The sequence below is a fragment of the Amblyraja radiata genome, chromosome 3 (genome assembly GCF_010909765.2).
Source record: "Amblyraja radiata isolate CabotCenter1 chromosome 3, sAmbRad1.1.pri, whole genome shotgun sequence".
Taxonomy (NCBI): Eukaryota; Metazoa; Chordata; class Chondrichthyes; order Rajiformes; family Rajidae; genus Amblyraja; species Amblyraja radiata.
The window spans coordinates 5,829,883-5,845,595 of NC_045958.1; the positions used below are offsets into that span (position 1 = coordinate 5,829,883).

Consider the following 15,713-nt stretch of genomic DNA (forward strand, 5'->3'; position numbering starts at 1 on the left):
GTACTATGAATACATATTCTGTTGTGCTACTGCAAGTAAGAATTTCATTGTTCTATCTGGGACATCTATATACTATTAAAAGTCTCATCATGTATGTATGTATACGTGTACGTGTATGCGTACGTGTCTTTCTACCTTAGTCAAAACGCCACGCGCTAATGCAGAAATTTTCACAGATTATTAATGACAAAATAAACTGCTTCACTTCACATTTCATGCTGTATTTCACAAGTTATAGCGTTTGAAAAATAGTCAAAAGCAAGGACATGTTTGCCAGTGTGGGCAAGTTGGGCCGAAGGGCCTGTTTCCACACTGTATCACTCTATGACTCTATGACTCCTGCTCTGCATTTCAGAAGCATCAGGAAGTCTGTTAATGTCCAAGAATTTGGAGGAGTCTATAATTAAGTTGCCAGAAAGCTGTGCACAAAGTATAACCATCGTCATAGTTATACAACACAGTGCCATTTGATCCAACCATGATCCAACAAAGACTTTGAACATCAGTCTGAAGAAGGGTTTCGGCCCGAAACGTCACCCATTTCCTTCGCTCCATAGATGCTGCTGCACCCGCTGAGTTTCTCCAGCTTTTTTGTGTACCTCCAACAAACACTTGATGGTTGGATCATTCCAAACCTGTTTTAATCCTATTTTATTCTTTCCACATTCCCGAATTATTGCCAGGATTATCGGAGACGAGGAAACACTTTTTCTCCCAGAGAATTGTGAGTCTGTGGAATTCTCTGCCTCAGAGGGCGGTGGAGGCCGGTTCTCCGGATACTTTCAAGAGAGAGCTAGATAGGGCTCTTAAAGATAGCGGAGTCAGGGGATATGGGGAGAACGGTACTGATTGGGGATGATCAGCCATGATCACATTGAAAGGCAGTTCTGGCTCGCCATGGTCACATTCAATGGCCTACTCCTGCACCTATTGTCTATTGTCTATTAATTCTATCTCTAGGCAGCACACTAAGAACAATTTTGAGTGGCCAATCTTCTTTTTATCGAGTCCACACACAAGATTAGAAGCTGTTCAGCCAGAGCTCAACACACTTCTCGGCAGCTGCATACAATGGTCTCTCGCTTGTCGTTTCTTGTGCTTCTTGTGCGTGGTGGTGGAAAGATTGGTGGCAACAGGGCCGCGACGTGAACACTCTTACTTTGACCCCAGTGTCCAATTAACTGTGGGAGAAAACTAGAGCATTTGGGGCAAACCTTTGCAGTATTGTGGACAATGTTACAACCTCCACACTAAAGCATTGGAGTTCAGGATTGAACAAGGTCACCAGCATTGTGAAGCTACAGCTCAGCTAACTGTGTCATTCAACCTCTACCATATTCTTTCCAGCAAGGGAGTGAAGGCCAGCTTGGTTGATAAATACCGTATTGTAGTGTCTGAGAGTCCACAGATTTAACTTCAGCATCAACGGCATACACCCATTATGTGAGGGTTACTATGGAAACTCATGAATAACTCTGATTACTTGTCTGGCAATCTGCTCTTGAGCAGGCTACCACAGGATTGCTGAGATGCTGCCCAGGGTGAAAGGCAGCTGATCCAATAGACAATGGTGCAGGAGTAGGCCATTCAGCCCTTCGAGTCAGCACTGCCATTCAATGTGATCATGGCTGATCATCCACAATCAGTACCCCGTTCCTGCCTTCTCCCCATATCCCCTGACTCCGCTATCTTTAAGCGCTCTATCTAACTCTCTCTTGAAAGTATCCAGAGAACCGGCCTCCACCGCCCTCTGAGGCAGAGAATTCCACAGACTCACAACTCTCTGTGAGAAAAAGTGTTTCCTCATCTCCTTTCTAAATGGCTTACCTCTTATTCTTAAACTGTGATCCCTGGTTCTGGACTCCCCCAACATCGGGAACATGTTTCCTGCCTCTAGCGTGTCCAAACCCTTAATAATCTTACATGTTTCAATAAGATCCCGTCTCATCCTTCTAAATTCCAGAGTGTACAAGCCCAGCCGCTCCATTCTATCAGCATATGACAGTCCCGCCATCCCGGGAATTAACTTTGTGAACCTACGCTGCACCCCCTCAATTGTAAGAATGTCTCTCCTCAAATTAGGCGACCAAAACTGCACACAATACTCCAGGTGTGGTCTCACTAGGGACCTGTACAACTGCAGAAGGACCTCTTTGCTCCTGTACTCAACTCCTCTTCTTATGAAGGCCAACATGGCATTCACTTTCTTCACTGCCTGCTGTACCTGCCTGCTTACTTTCAGTGAATGACCCCCAGATCCTGTTGTGCTTCCTCTTTTCCGAATTTGACACCATTTAGATAATAACCTGCTTTCCTGTTTTTTTTTGCCACCAAAGTCGATAACCACAGATTTATCCACGTTAAACTGCATCTGCCATGCATCTGCCCACTCTCCCAACCTGTTCAAGTCACCATGCATCCTCATAGCATCCTCCTGACAGTTCACACTGCCACCCAGCTTTGTGCCAATGTTACTTTTAATCCCTTCATTTAAATCATTAATATGTATTGTAAATAGCTGCAGTCCCAGTACCATGCTTTGCAGTACCCCACTAGTCACTACCTGCCATTCTGAAAGGGGCCCGTTAATCCCCACTCTTTGTTTCCTGTCTGACAACCAATTTTCTATCCATGTCATCACTCTACCCCCAATACCATGTGCTCTAATTTTGCCCACTAATCTCCTTTGTGGGACCTTCTCAAATGCTTTCTGAAAGTCCAGGTACACTACATCCACTGGCTCTCCCTTGTCCATTTTCCTAGTGACATCCTCAAAGAATTCCAGAAGATTAGTCAAGCATGATTTCCCCTTCGTAAATCCATGCTGACTCGGACCGATCCTGCTACTGCTATCCAAATGTGCCGCTATTTCATCTTTTATAATTGACTCCAGCATCTTCCCCACCACCGATGCCAGGCTAACTGGTCTATAATTTTCTGTTTTCTCTCTCCCACCTTTCTTAAAAAGTGGGATTACATTATCTATATTCCAATCCATAGGAACTGATCCTGAATCTAGAGAACATTGGAAACTGATCACCAATGCGTCCACGATTTCTAGAGCCACTTCCTTAAGTACCCTGGGATGCAGACCATCAAGCCCTGTGGGTTTATCAGCCTTCGGTCCCATCAGTCTACCCAGCCCCATTTCCTGCCTCATGTGAATTTCTTTCAGTTCTTCTGTCACCCTAGATCCTCTGGCCACTAGTACATCAGGGAGATTGTTTGTGTCCTCCTTAGTGAAGACAGATCCAAAGTACCTGTTTAATTCATCTGCCATTTCCTTGTTCCGCATAATAAATTTGCCCTTTTCAGTCGTCAAGGGTCCAATTTTAGTCTTAATTAATTTTTTCCTCTTCACATACCTAAAGAAGCTTTTACTATCCTCCTTTATATTCTTGGCTAGCTTACCTTCGTACCTCATCTTTTCTCCCCGTATTTCCTTTTTAGTTATCTTCTGTTGCTCTTTAAACATTACCCAATCCTCCTGCTTCCCGCTCATCTTTGCTACATTGTACTTCTCTTTTATTTTTATACTGTCCCTGACTTCCCTTGTCAGCCACGGTCGCCCCTTACTCCCCTTGGAATCTTTCTTCCTCTTTGGAATGAACTGATTCTGCAGCTTCTGTATTATTCCCAGAAACACCTGCCATTGTTGTTCCACTGTCATCCCTGCTAGGGTATCTTTCCAGTCAACTGGACCAGCTCCTCCCTCATGGCTCCATAGTCCCATTTATTCAACTGTAACACAGACACCTCGATTTACCCTTCTCCCTCTCCAATTGTAGATTAAACTTGACCATATTCTGGTTACTATTGGCTCCTTAACCAAGTTCCTTTATCAAATCCTGTTCATTACATAACATTAAATCCAGAATTGCCTTCTCCCTGGTAGACTACAATACAAGCTGCTCTAAGAATCCATCATGGAGGCACTCCACAAACTCCCTTTCTTATAAAGTGGTGTAATCTGTCCTACTGAGTATTACAGGGATTCTCTTGAGTAGCGCAGCAAGCGGAAGCATTGTTCAGCAAGATAATGATCTGCTTTATTTGTTGAAGTAGCACCACTATATAGATGTGCTGCTTTGGAACCATCCATCATGTTTTGTCACTATCTACCTACTCTTTTTGGTTTGCTGAGTTGGCGCGAATGGAACATAAAATGGATGCTAACTATCCCAATTTTCCACCAACAGAAAAGAAAGCTCCAACCAGACAAATTAGTTATATGTTGAAGTAATAGTATTCTCCATGGTTCAGGTACAAAAGTGCACTTTATATTCGCCTGGATTTCTTTAAGCGGAAACCTGTGAGCAGGAAACCTGTGAGCAGGAAAATACCTGGCCATCAGCAAAGTGTTGTTGTGGCTATCAGTGGTGCCATGTCACAGAATAAGCATTAATATGGCGATAAAACAACTAAGAAGTCAGGAAAGTCATTGCATTGCATCATTGTCTGTGAGCTACCAAATTATAAGTTGCAACACCGGGTAAAATGAAAATGGAAATTTAGCTCATATTTTTCTTTTTACGTCCTCTGATTGTCTCTACAATACACGGCTGTTAACCGTTTCACACATGGAACAGAGTAGTCACTGGCAATATTTATTGGCCATTATTAATGAGGAAAAAGTGTCAGGCTACCTTATTGAATCCAGATGATGAAGATACTGCAGGATGCTGACACAGTAGCATTGAAGGAAAGCATGTGACCGAGAAGGGAACTTGCAGGTGGAGGCACGCCAATGTTTTGTTCTTCTGGATGGTAGAGATCGTGGGTTTGGGAGGTTCAGATAAAGGCAGGAAAAAAACAAGCTTGGGCTAAACTTCGATTTTCATGAGAAAGTAAACAGCAAATGGCAAGACCCTTAACAGCAATGATGTGCAGTGGGATTTTGGGATCTAGGTCCACGACTCACTGAAAGTGGTAACACAAACAGATTGAATGATAAAGAAGGTATATAGCATGATGGCTTTCATTGCTCAGGGCTTTCAGTGTAAGAGTCAGAAAGCCATGTCACAGCTTTATAAAACATTAGATTGGCTGCATTTGTGTGCAGTTCTGGTTGCCCCATTACAGGAACAATATGGAGGCTTTCAAGTGGGTGGAGAAAGGGTTTTCAAGATGCTGCCTGGATTAGAGGGTATTAGATAAAAGGAGAGGTTGGAGAAAATTGGATAGTTTTTCTGGAGGTTTGGAGGTTGAGGTGTGACCTGATGGATGTATATAATAACTTTAATAATAATAATAACTTTATTTATAAAGCACTTTAAACAACTGCAGTTGCCACAAAGTGCTGTACATGAGAACTCATGAACAAAAAGCTGTTACAAACAATTAAAAACCATTAAAAACCGTAATACGAAGGACTATAAAAAACACACTAAAAATTAAAAGACATTAAAAGCACTAAAAACAGGAGCAATGCCTCAGCCAGTGTCGAAAGCCAAAGAATAAAAATGTGTTTTTAGGGAGGATTTGAAGATGGACAGTGAGGGGGCCTGTCTGGTGTGCAGCGGCAAGGTGTTCCAGAGTGCCGGAGCAGCAACAGAAAAGGCTCTATCCCCTCTGAGCTTCCGCTTAGACCTTGGTACCTCGGTATGAAATTGTGAAAGGCATATAGATAGGGTAGACAATCAGAATTATTTTTTTATGGCAAAAATGGCAAATACAAGAGGATATAGATTTAAAGTCAGAGGCTGTAAGTTTAAAGGAGATGTGTGAGACAAGCTTTTTTCTCTCAAAAAGAGTGATGTGTGCCTGGAACTTGCTACCAATGGTATTGGTGAAAGCAGATACGATAGTGGTATTTAAGAGGTTTTTAGGTAGGCACATAGATATGCAGGAAATGGAGAGATACGAGTCACATGCAGGCAGAGGAGATTGGCATTGTGGTTGGCCTGAGGGTCCTGTTCTATGCTGTACTGTTCTATGTTCTATCTTATATAGGCTAGCTTCAAAACAGACCAAGCAGCTCAAAGTGGGTCATTTATCATCTTAGCAGAAGAAATCCATTCCAGTTAACTATGCCATGGGTAGTTTCATTGCCATCATTACCAATGCCAACATTATCCTATATTCTACAGCATTGTACAGTATTGGTGCCTTTATTCAAGGAGGGATGCAGATGCATTGGAACCAGTTCATTGAAGATTTAATGTGCTAATAACTAGATTCTCTGGCTTGCCTTATGAGGAAAGGTTAAATCAGCTAAGCTGATATCTTTCACGTTCACAAGTTCACGCTATAGGAGTAGAGTTAGGCCATTTGGCCCATCAAGTCTACTCCACCATTCAATCATGACTGATCTCTGCCTCCTTATCCCATTTTCTTGCCTTCTTCCCGTAACCCTTGTCATATGTTCTAATCAAGAATTTGTCTATCTCTGCTGTAAAAATATCATAGAAACATAGAAACATAGAAAATGGGTGCAGGAGGAGGCCATTCGGCCCTTCGAGCCAGCACCGCCATTCATTGTGATCATGGCTGATTGTCCCCTATCAATAACCCGTGCCTGCCTTCTCCCCATCAGCCCTTAACTCTACTAGCCCCTAGAGCTTTATCTAACTCTCTCTTAAATCCATCCAGTGATTTGGCCTCCACTGCCCTCTGTGGCAGGGAATTCCATAAATTCACAACTCTCCGGGTGAAAAAGTTTTTTCTCACCTCAGTCTTAAATGACCTCCCCTTTATTCTAAGACTCTACCCCCTGGTTCTAGACTCACCCAACATTGGGAACATTTTACCTTCATCTAGCTTGTCCAGTCCTTTTATAATTTGATATGTTTCTATAAGATACCCCCTCATCCTTCTAAACTCCAGTGAATACAAGCCTAGTCTTTTCAATCTTTCCTCATATGACAGTCCCGCCATCCCAGAGATCAATCTCGTGAACCTACGCTGCACTGCCTCAATCACAAGGATGTCCTTCCTCAAATATCCACTGACTTGGCATCCACAGTCCTCTGTGGCAATGGGTTCCACAGATTAACTACCCTCTGACTAAAGAAGTTCTTCCTCATCTCCTTTCTAAAAGAGCGTCCTTTAATTCTGAGGCTATGACCTCTGGTCCTAGACTCTCCCACCAGTGGAAACATCCTTTCCACAAACACTCTATTTACGCCTTTCATTATTCTGTCTGTTTCAATGACGTCCACCCTCAACCTTTAAACCCCAATTATGAGGCAAAGATTCACGTGTTTTTGGAAATCTCTTCCTCTGAAAGAGGTGGAAGCATAGTCACAAAGTCACATAATGGAAACAGGCCATCCAAACCAACTCGGTCCTGCCAACCAATTTGCTCATATTTGGCCCATACCCCTCAAAACCTTTTCTTTCCAGTACCTGTCTGTTTCTTTAAAATATTGCTTTTGTAGCTCTGCCTCCAATACCTCCTCTGGAAGAATGCTCCATATATCCACCACCGTCTCTGTGAAAAAGTTGCCTCTCAGGTTCCTATTAAATCTTTCCTCTCTTACCTTAAAAATATGTCGTCTGATTCTTGATTCCTCCAGCCTGAGTAAAAGATTGTGCATTAACTCTATGAGTTCCCCACATGATTTTATGCACCTCTATAAATTACCCCTTAGCCACATGCGCTCCAAGAATTACAGTCCTAGCTTGCTCAATCTCTCCCGCTAGTTCAGACCCTAGCATCCTGGCATAACCCTTGTACATCCTCTCCGCACACTTTCCAGCTTAATGCCATTCTTCCTATAGCAGGTTGACCAAAACATAGAAACCTAGAAAATAGGTGCAGGAGTAGGCCATTCGGCCCTTCGAGCCTGCACCGCCATTCAATATGATCATGGCTGATCATCCAACTCAGTATCCTGTACCTGCCTTCTCTCCATACCCCCTGATCCCTTTAGCCACAAGGGCCACATCTAACTCCCTCTTAAATATAGCCAATGAACTGGCCTCAACTACCTTCTATGGCAGAGAATTCCACAGATTCACCACTCTCTGTGTGTGTGAAAACACCAAACACAATACTCCAAATTCACCTACACCAAAGTATAACTGTAACATAATGTCCCAACTTCTATACTCATTACCCTGATGGATGAAAGCCAATGTACCAAAAGCCTTCTTTACCACCTTACCTATCTGTGACACCATTTCCATCGCAATGTGCACCTGTACTCCTAGATCACAACGTTCCACAATTCTCTCCAGCCTCTTTTGGGGTTGTATTCAAATGGTTTCATTAAGTCTTTAAATGTACACATCACACTCATAATTACTCAACAGCTATCTTTAGTGAATATTACTGGAATGCAGACACAAAACACAAGAGCAACTCAGCGGGCCAGCATCTCTGGAGAAAAGGAACAGGTAACATTTTGGGTCAGAACCCTTTCTCAGACTCCTGAAGGTGTCTGAAGAAAGGTTTCAACTTGTTTCTATTCTCCAGAGATGCTGCGTGACCTGTTGAGTTGCTCCAGCACTTTGTGTCTATCTTCAGTAGACACCAGCATCTACAGATCCTTCCTACACATTACTACAATATTTGACTTTGAGTTTAGTCATAGAGTTTAGGAGCAAAGAGGTCCTTCTGCAGTTGTACAGGGCCCTAGTGAGACCACACCTGGAGTATTGTGTGCAGTTTTGGTCCCCTAATTTGAGGAAGGACATTCTTGCTATTGAGGGAATGCAGCTTAGGTTTACAAGGTTAATTCCCGGGATGGCGGGACTGTCATATGCTGAGAGAATGGAGCAGCTGGGCTTGTACACTATGGAGTTTAGAAGGATGAGAGGGAATTTTATTGAAACATATAAGATTATTAAGGTTTGGGCATGCTAGAGGCAGGAAACATGTTCCTGATGTTGGGGGAGTCCAGAACCAGGGGCCACAGTTTAAGAATAAGGGGTAAGCCATTTAGAATGGAGACGAGGAAACACTTTTTCTCACAGAGAGTTGTGAGTTGTGGAATTCTCTGCCTCAGAGGGCGGTGGACGCAGGTTCTCTGGATGCTTTCAAGAGAGAGCTAGATAGGGCTCTTAAAGATAGAAAGGGCTCTTAAAGAGTCAGGGGATATGGGGAGAAGGCAGGAACAGGGTACTGATTGGGGATGATCAGCCATGATCTCATTGAATGGCGGTGCTGGCTCGAAGGGCCGAAGGGCCTACTCCTGCCCCTATTGTCTATTGTCTATAGTCTATGATTACGTGTACTGAGGTACAGTGTAAAGCATTTGTTGCACACTAACCGATCAGCGGAAAAAGATATGTAGCTCATGTTAGATGTAGCTCGTCTAACTAGAGTGTAACTAATTATTTTTAACATTGCAGAAAGGGCTATGCTTCAAAAGTACTTCCGTGACTTTAAAGTGGGTTAGGACGTCTTATGGAAATGAAAGATACTATTTCAATGGAAGTATTTTCTGTTATGTTTGTAGACAGATATCCATGCACTTTCATGGATTGCTCACCTGCAGAGGCACTTAGAGAAATATATGTCCCATCATACTAACATCTACAAAGATATCCATGCACTCCCACCCTCACACATCTGCCCATAGAAGTGCTCTCGTAAATAGTCACTTATTCTATTTGATATATGTATAAATATTAGGATGAAAATGTCACTAACCTTAAATAGAACCGTTTTCATTCCTTTGGGTTCTGCCCCAGTTTCACTGCCATTATGATCCTAAAATTGCAACTTCATTTCACATTGTCTCCAGGTGTAATATGGTTCTAGAATCTGCTGCATTTTAAAGCTCAGGTTTTCTGAAATGAAGCAAAATAAAATGTCAATAACTTCTTTATGCAGTTACCACTTTATTTAATACAATTTGCAGAATAGCTGGTTTTATAATTGAATAAAAAAATTGGTACATCAATTAATGATGTTAATTAATTTTTAGAAGAGTAAACAGAAATTTAGTTGAAATAATATTACAGACATGAATTATAAAAATGAGGCAACTTATATGTATGTATTTATATAAAATTAATATTAGCGGTGAGTTGGCAGCCTGTTTTGAAGTCAGTGGAAACAAAAGGAGCGATGTAAAATGTATTATACAATCAGAACACAATGTGTTCTATCAGCACAGCATATATTTTTTATAGCTATTCCACTGGTAAAATATCCTGGGCAGATGAAGATACATGTCAATGTAATCTTCCATTTACTTCACATTATTTCACATGTTCTATTGAAACATCAGTTTATAGAATTCTTTGTTTTGAAATTACACCTAATCTTAATAGAGCATACTGACTGAAGATGATTTAAACATTTTAAAATATCTCAGAGCCTAGGAAGTACTGAGATACAGAATATGTTTATTCAGAATGCCTGATCTCATGGGTCAAGCATTATGAATTTTTACTTTTTAAAATGATACATATCTGTCAAAATGTTTTGACATCACAGCTACTGCATTGAAGGATAGTGATGTACATGACAAATAGCAGGGGAAATTGCAAGTGGTCCACACTACACCATCCTTTGCATTTCCTCCCTTTTATTTGTAAGAACTACACTCAGGATGTTAATTAAGGTCCTCTCCTATGGGTTTCAGTACAGAATAATCATCCAACATACTTTAATACAGCAGAAAAATTGTTACCCTATGCTGGTGTATGTGAAAGCTGTTTAAACCCGACACAATCATAGAAACATAGAAAATAGGTGCAGGAGTAGGCCATTCGGCCCTTCGAGCCTGCACCGCCATTCAATATGATCATGGCTGATCATCCAACTCAGTATTCTGTACCTGCCTTCTCTCCATGCCCCCTGATCCCATTAGCCACAAGGGCCACATCTAACTCCCTCTTAAAATATAGCCAATGAACTGGCCTCAATTACCTTCTGTGGCAGAGAGTTCCAGAGATTTACTACTCTCTGTGTGAAAAATTAAGAATTTTGTAAGTTTCTATAAGATCCCCCTCAATCTTCTAAATTCTAGCGAGTACAAGCCGAGTCTATCCAGTCTTTCTTCATATGAAAGTCCTGACATCCCAGGAATCAGGACAGCAAATATCATAACTTGTGATATAACTGCAATTAAGTAACACATTTAGCATTTTCAAAATGTCTTAATGAATTAAACCTATAATTAGCAAATGTAAAAAAAAGCAGTCTGATAAAAAGATCGAAAACTGATGGTTAGAAATTGACAGCCAACCTTATATTTGGGGCTAAGGATAGAAATATTAAGGCTACTGTGTTTTCTTGACCGTATAAACTTGATAGAATCTTGAGGAGGATATAAAAGGACTCCTTCAACCATCAAGTGACACAAGGAGGAACCTTTATATAGATACTTTTCAATGAATAAAATGGCATATTAAAATCAAAACATAGGAAAAAGTCATGCTTATTATTCTAACCCCACCCCCTCCCCCACCCTTATAGAAGTTGGTCTCATTTTCAAGCTCCTTAAGACCACTGATAAATTGTTCCAATTTTTATCACATTTTGATTTAAAAAAAACCTTCCTTCTATCTGGCTTAAAATATATCCCATTAATTTAAATTCACATCCTACGGTACTCCATTTTTGACATAATTAGAAGTAATCTCGTGGGAGTACTTTATCCAAGCCATTGAATATTGTTATTCCGCAACAAAGTCTCCTCTTAAAAGATTTAAAAGTCGATTATACTTTCCATTCAAAGTTTTATTCTTACTAACTCTTGGGCGGTGGGTGCTAGATCAGAAGTTGTTTCCATTTTTAATTGTCCTTGAGAAGGTGACTTGTGGTTAAGGAGCTTCCGAGGTGTTTGGGTTAGGTTGTGTGTTCTATGGGTTTTGGCCAGTGACAGTGAATGTACATGGAGCTTGGTGTCTTATCATTCTAAGTGATATTTTTGGTGGGTTTCGGGCATGTTGTTGAAGAAACCTTAATAGGTTCCTGCCGTATGTCTTGTAACTAGTATATAATGCAACTACAGTATATCATTGATGGAAAAGTGAAAATTAAAGATCATGGATGGGGTGGCATTCAAATGGATTGCTTTGTTTTGAAAGGTATGAATTTTAAAATGTTGATGGAGTCCGATGCATCTGGATGTGTACAATTGAGATGTGCCTGTTGTAAATAATGTACCAACTGTTAGGAGTCGGGTAGTTAGCGACTTAAGAGAGAACATCCAGCTTCTAACATCCAGAACAAGGGGGCACAGTTTAAGGATAAGAGGGAAGTCTTTTAGGACCGAGATGAGAAAAACACTTTTCACACAGAGAGTGGTGAATCTGTGGAATTCTCTGCCACAGAAGGTAGTTGAGGCCAGTTCATTGGCTATATTTAAGAGGGAGTTAGATGTGGCCCTTGTGGCTAAAGGGATCAGGCGGTATGGAGAGAAGGCAGGTACAGGATACTGAGTTGGATGATCAACCATGATCATATTGAATGGCGGTGCAGGCTCGAAGGGCCGAATGGCCTACTCCTGCACCTATTTTCTATGTTTCTATGTTTCTAACCTCTAGTAAGGTGGGGGAATTCTTCAAAGTTAATTTCACATAATTTCAAGGGTGGAGGCTTATTATTTGGCAATGTTTCATGCAATTCAGGGTGTAAAGGGCTGTTGCAAATCCATTGAAGTCAGAATGCAAAATCCTTTCCCCTTTGATTGTGGATTCCTGTAAGATTCCCGCTTGCACTGTGCAAAAAGCCATGTTAAGAAAGCTAAGTTGCAACAGCAGTGAAACTAAAGTCACAATGCAGTTGAGTGAGCATAATTGATACTGTTCTGATCAGACATTTACACTTCAAACTTAGTCTTGTACAGCATCGTATGGATGCGACACATGGGAGAAATGTGTATTTAAACTTGCTAGGAGGCTGAATGCTTAACAAGACCATGAGAGACATCTCCAAAGTGACGTTTATCTTTCAGGCCACATAAAGAATTCTCATTTATTATATTCATTCAAGGGATGTCTCAGGATCGGTATCGCTGGCCAAGCCAGCATTTATTGCCCATCTCTAATTGCTCATGAGAAGTGGGTGTGAAGTCTATTCTTGAATTACTGCCATATGCATGAGGCTGGTACTATTCCCATTGTACTAGTTCCAGGACTTTGATCATCAATGATCACAGAATAATGTTTTGGTCCCTAGCTGGGATAGTGTGATTTCAAAGGGAATTTGAAGGAGTTGGCAATCCTTTACGTCAAATAGAACATAAGAGATAAGAGTAGGATCATACTGTAGAACCCATCGAGCCAAATCCACTTCGTAATTAAAATCATGGCCGATCTGATCCTAATAATAAATGATCAACGTAATATTTCCATTTAATACATATAGCACTTCATTCCCATACAGCCCAAACATCTGTCTATCTTGGGATTTAATATGTTGAATTACTCACCACTTACAGATTTCTGGAGAAGGATTTCCAAAGATATATACAATTTCCAGACTCCTCCACCATGTGAAACATCTTCACAGCATTGGATCTATAAAGCCTCCTCAGCATCTGATGTTTCAATGAGATTCATTTATGCAGGCCTATGTTCCAAGTGCTGGGAATAACCCAAAATCGATTTCTAACTAGCATGGACTTTATGGACTGAATGGCCTCCCACTGTGCCATACATTTCTGTGATTTTCAGCTTCTTCTTCTGAGGAATTCTGAGGAATTAAGGACCATTATTTCTCTGGAATATTTTTACACGTCTTCATTTCTTCATCTAAAGAATAAGATGAATCGAGCTTCACTGCACCATTTTGAAGGCATGTTTTACCTTCATTAAATCGGAACAAAAACTGGATGTGATACTCCAAGTTTACTCTCACACCAAACCCTTTACATGTGCAGCAAGATGCCACTACACTTGTAAACTGCCCGTTGACATAAGAGCCACTCTTAATTACTCATTAAACCAGCATGTATACACAACTGTTCTCTTAATGTTAGGCACTCGTTAATACAATTTAAAATACTGGAGAGACTTTATTATTCAAAGTCTAAACTGAATAAGATCTTCCCAAATGTCTCCTCTATTTGTGATAAATATCTCCTTCAGGAAACAACCATAACCCACTATTTTGTCTCCTGTATAAAGTTACACAATTTCTGGAGGGGAATTTTTGAAATTTTTTCTAAAATAAATTTGGACCCCGACACAGAACTGATCACACTAGGTAGGTCAGAAGCCTGTTCTGAGCTAACATTATTTCAAAGACGTTTCCTTAACTATGGCCTGATAACTGCGAAAAAACGAATACTTAAATCTTTGGAAACACACATCAGTCCCTACAGTGAAGATGTGGATTACAAACATGTCCGAGACACTACATTTGGAAAATATTAGGCTTGTCTTGGCAGAAAAAACAGATCAATTTTTCAAGACATGGACACCCTTCACTGAATTCTTACAAGGATAATATGGCGTAATGCAAATTTAGAGGGGGGGGGGGGGGGGAACGAGGGGTAGGTATATCTCCACTTTCTTTTATTCTTTTTTTTCTCTTATATCTATATTCACTTTTTGGCCACACTTCTTTGGTTAAAAGGTTAAAATTGAAGCTGTACAATAATTGTATAATTTTAGATGCCGAATGTTTTATCCTTGTACAACTGTTTCTAATAAAACTAATTAAAAAATAAAAAGTAAATTAAAAAACCCAGCATGCTAACATTCGGAATTTGTTTTATGAAGAAACAAAATCTCCCAGAACAACATTTAAGATCCTCACAATATTCACATATGTTTTAATCTTCCTACCAAAGTAACAACTTTGCAATTCTCCACATTGTGCACAATCTGCTGCTTTTTTTCATTCTTTTTGATGACAGAGCTTTGGCAAGAGAGGAAGAAACATATTCAGTGCCTTTTGAATGGAATCTCCATTTTAACCTGTCCTCTCTGCATTCTTGTTACATAGCAGTTGTTTTCAATGCATCATATAGTGGAAGCAACAGCCATAAACAATTCAAATGTAATACTTTGCTTTTTTAATGGTGATTGTTGTAAATGGTCTTGAGAGGCTACCACCACCTCTGGAGGGAGCAAGAATAATAATCTATTCTTCAATCATTTTAGAAGTTACATGTCACCACTGGAGCAAGAACAGTGGTCACCCATTACTGTTGCACTAATTGACTTGTTTGGACATTATGCGCTGAGGTATTTCTATATAGTAATATTAGATAGAATATCAGTAAGCTTTGCGATCCAAACCTCAGTTCATGGCTAAAATTGAATGCAAACATCACAGCGATGTGTCTTGGTCCAACCACATTGACACCACAGCCAAGAACATATACCAATGCCTCCACTTCGTCAAAAGACAAAGACAATTCAGCATTTCTCCTTTGACTCGTACCAATTTCTACTGATGCGCTATATCAAGCATCCCATCCAGGTGCATCAATGAGACATGAGAGAGTTAAATTTAGCTTTTAGGGCTAATGGAATGAAGCGATATGGGGAAAAAGCAGGAGCAGGGTACTGATTCTGGATGATCAACCATGATCATATTGAATGACGGTGCTGGCTCAAAGGGCCAAATGGCCTACTCCTGCACCTGTGTTCTATGTTTCTATGTCTATATGGTAACTGCTCTACCTAAGGATGCACGAGGGGCAAGTAAGATTTTGAGGCTTATGGACCAAATGCAAACAAATGGACTATTTCAGCTAGGCATCTTGATGGGCTTGGACAGGTTCAATCAAAAGGCTTGTTTCTGCACTGTATAATTGTGTTTCGGTCTATATCCTCTTAAAAATCTACTACAACACAGC

At 40.7% G+C, this 15,713-nt stretch overlaps 1 long non-coding RNA gene across 3 annotated transcripts in view; it reads right to left on the reverse strand.

Annotated features, from left to right (window-relative positions):
• The window catches only part of LOC116970764, a 290,449-nt gene that overhangs the window by 23,947 nt on the left and 250,789 nt on the right, over window positions 1-15,713 (reverse strand). For all 3 annotated transcript variants that reach the window (XR_004411308.1, XR_004411306.1, XR_004411307.1), the window contains exon 5: window positions 9,599-9,738. This is a non-coding gene — a long non-coding RNA (uncharacterized LOC116970764). The remainder of the gene's footprint in view (window positions 1-9,598; window positions 9,739-15,713) is intronic.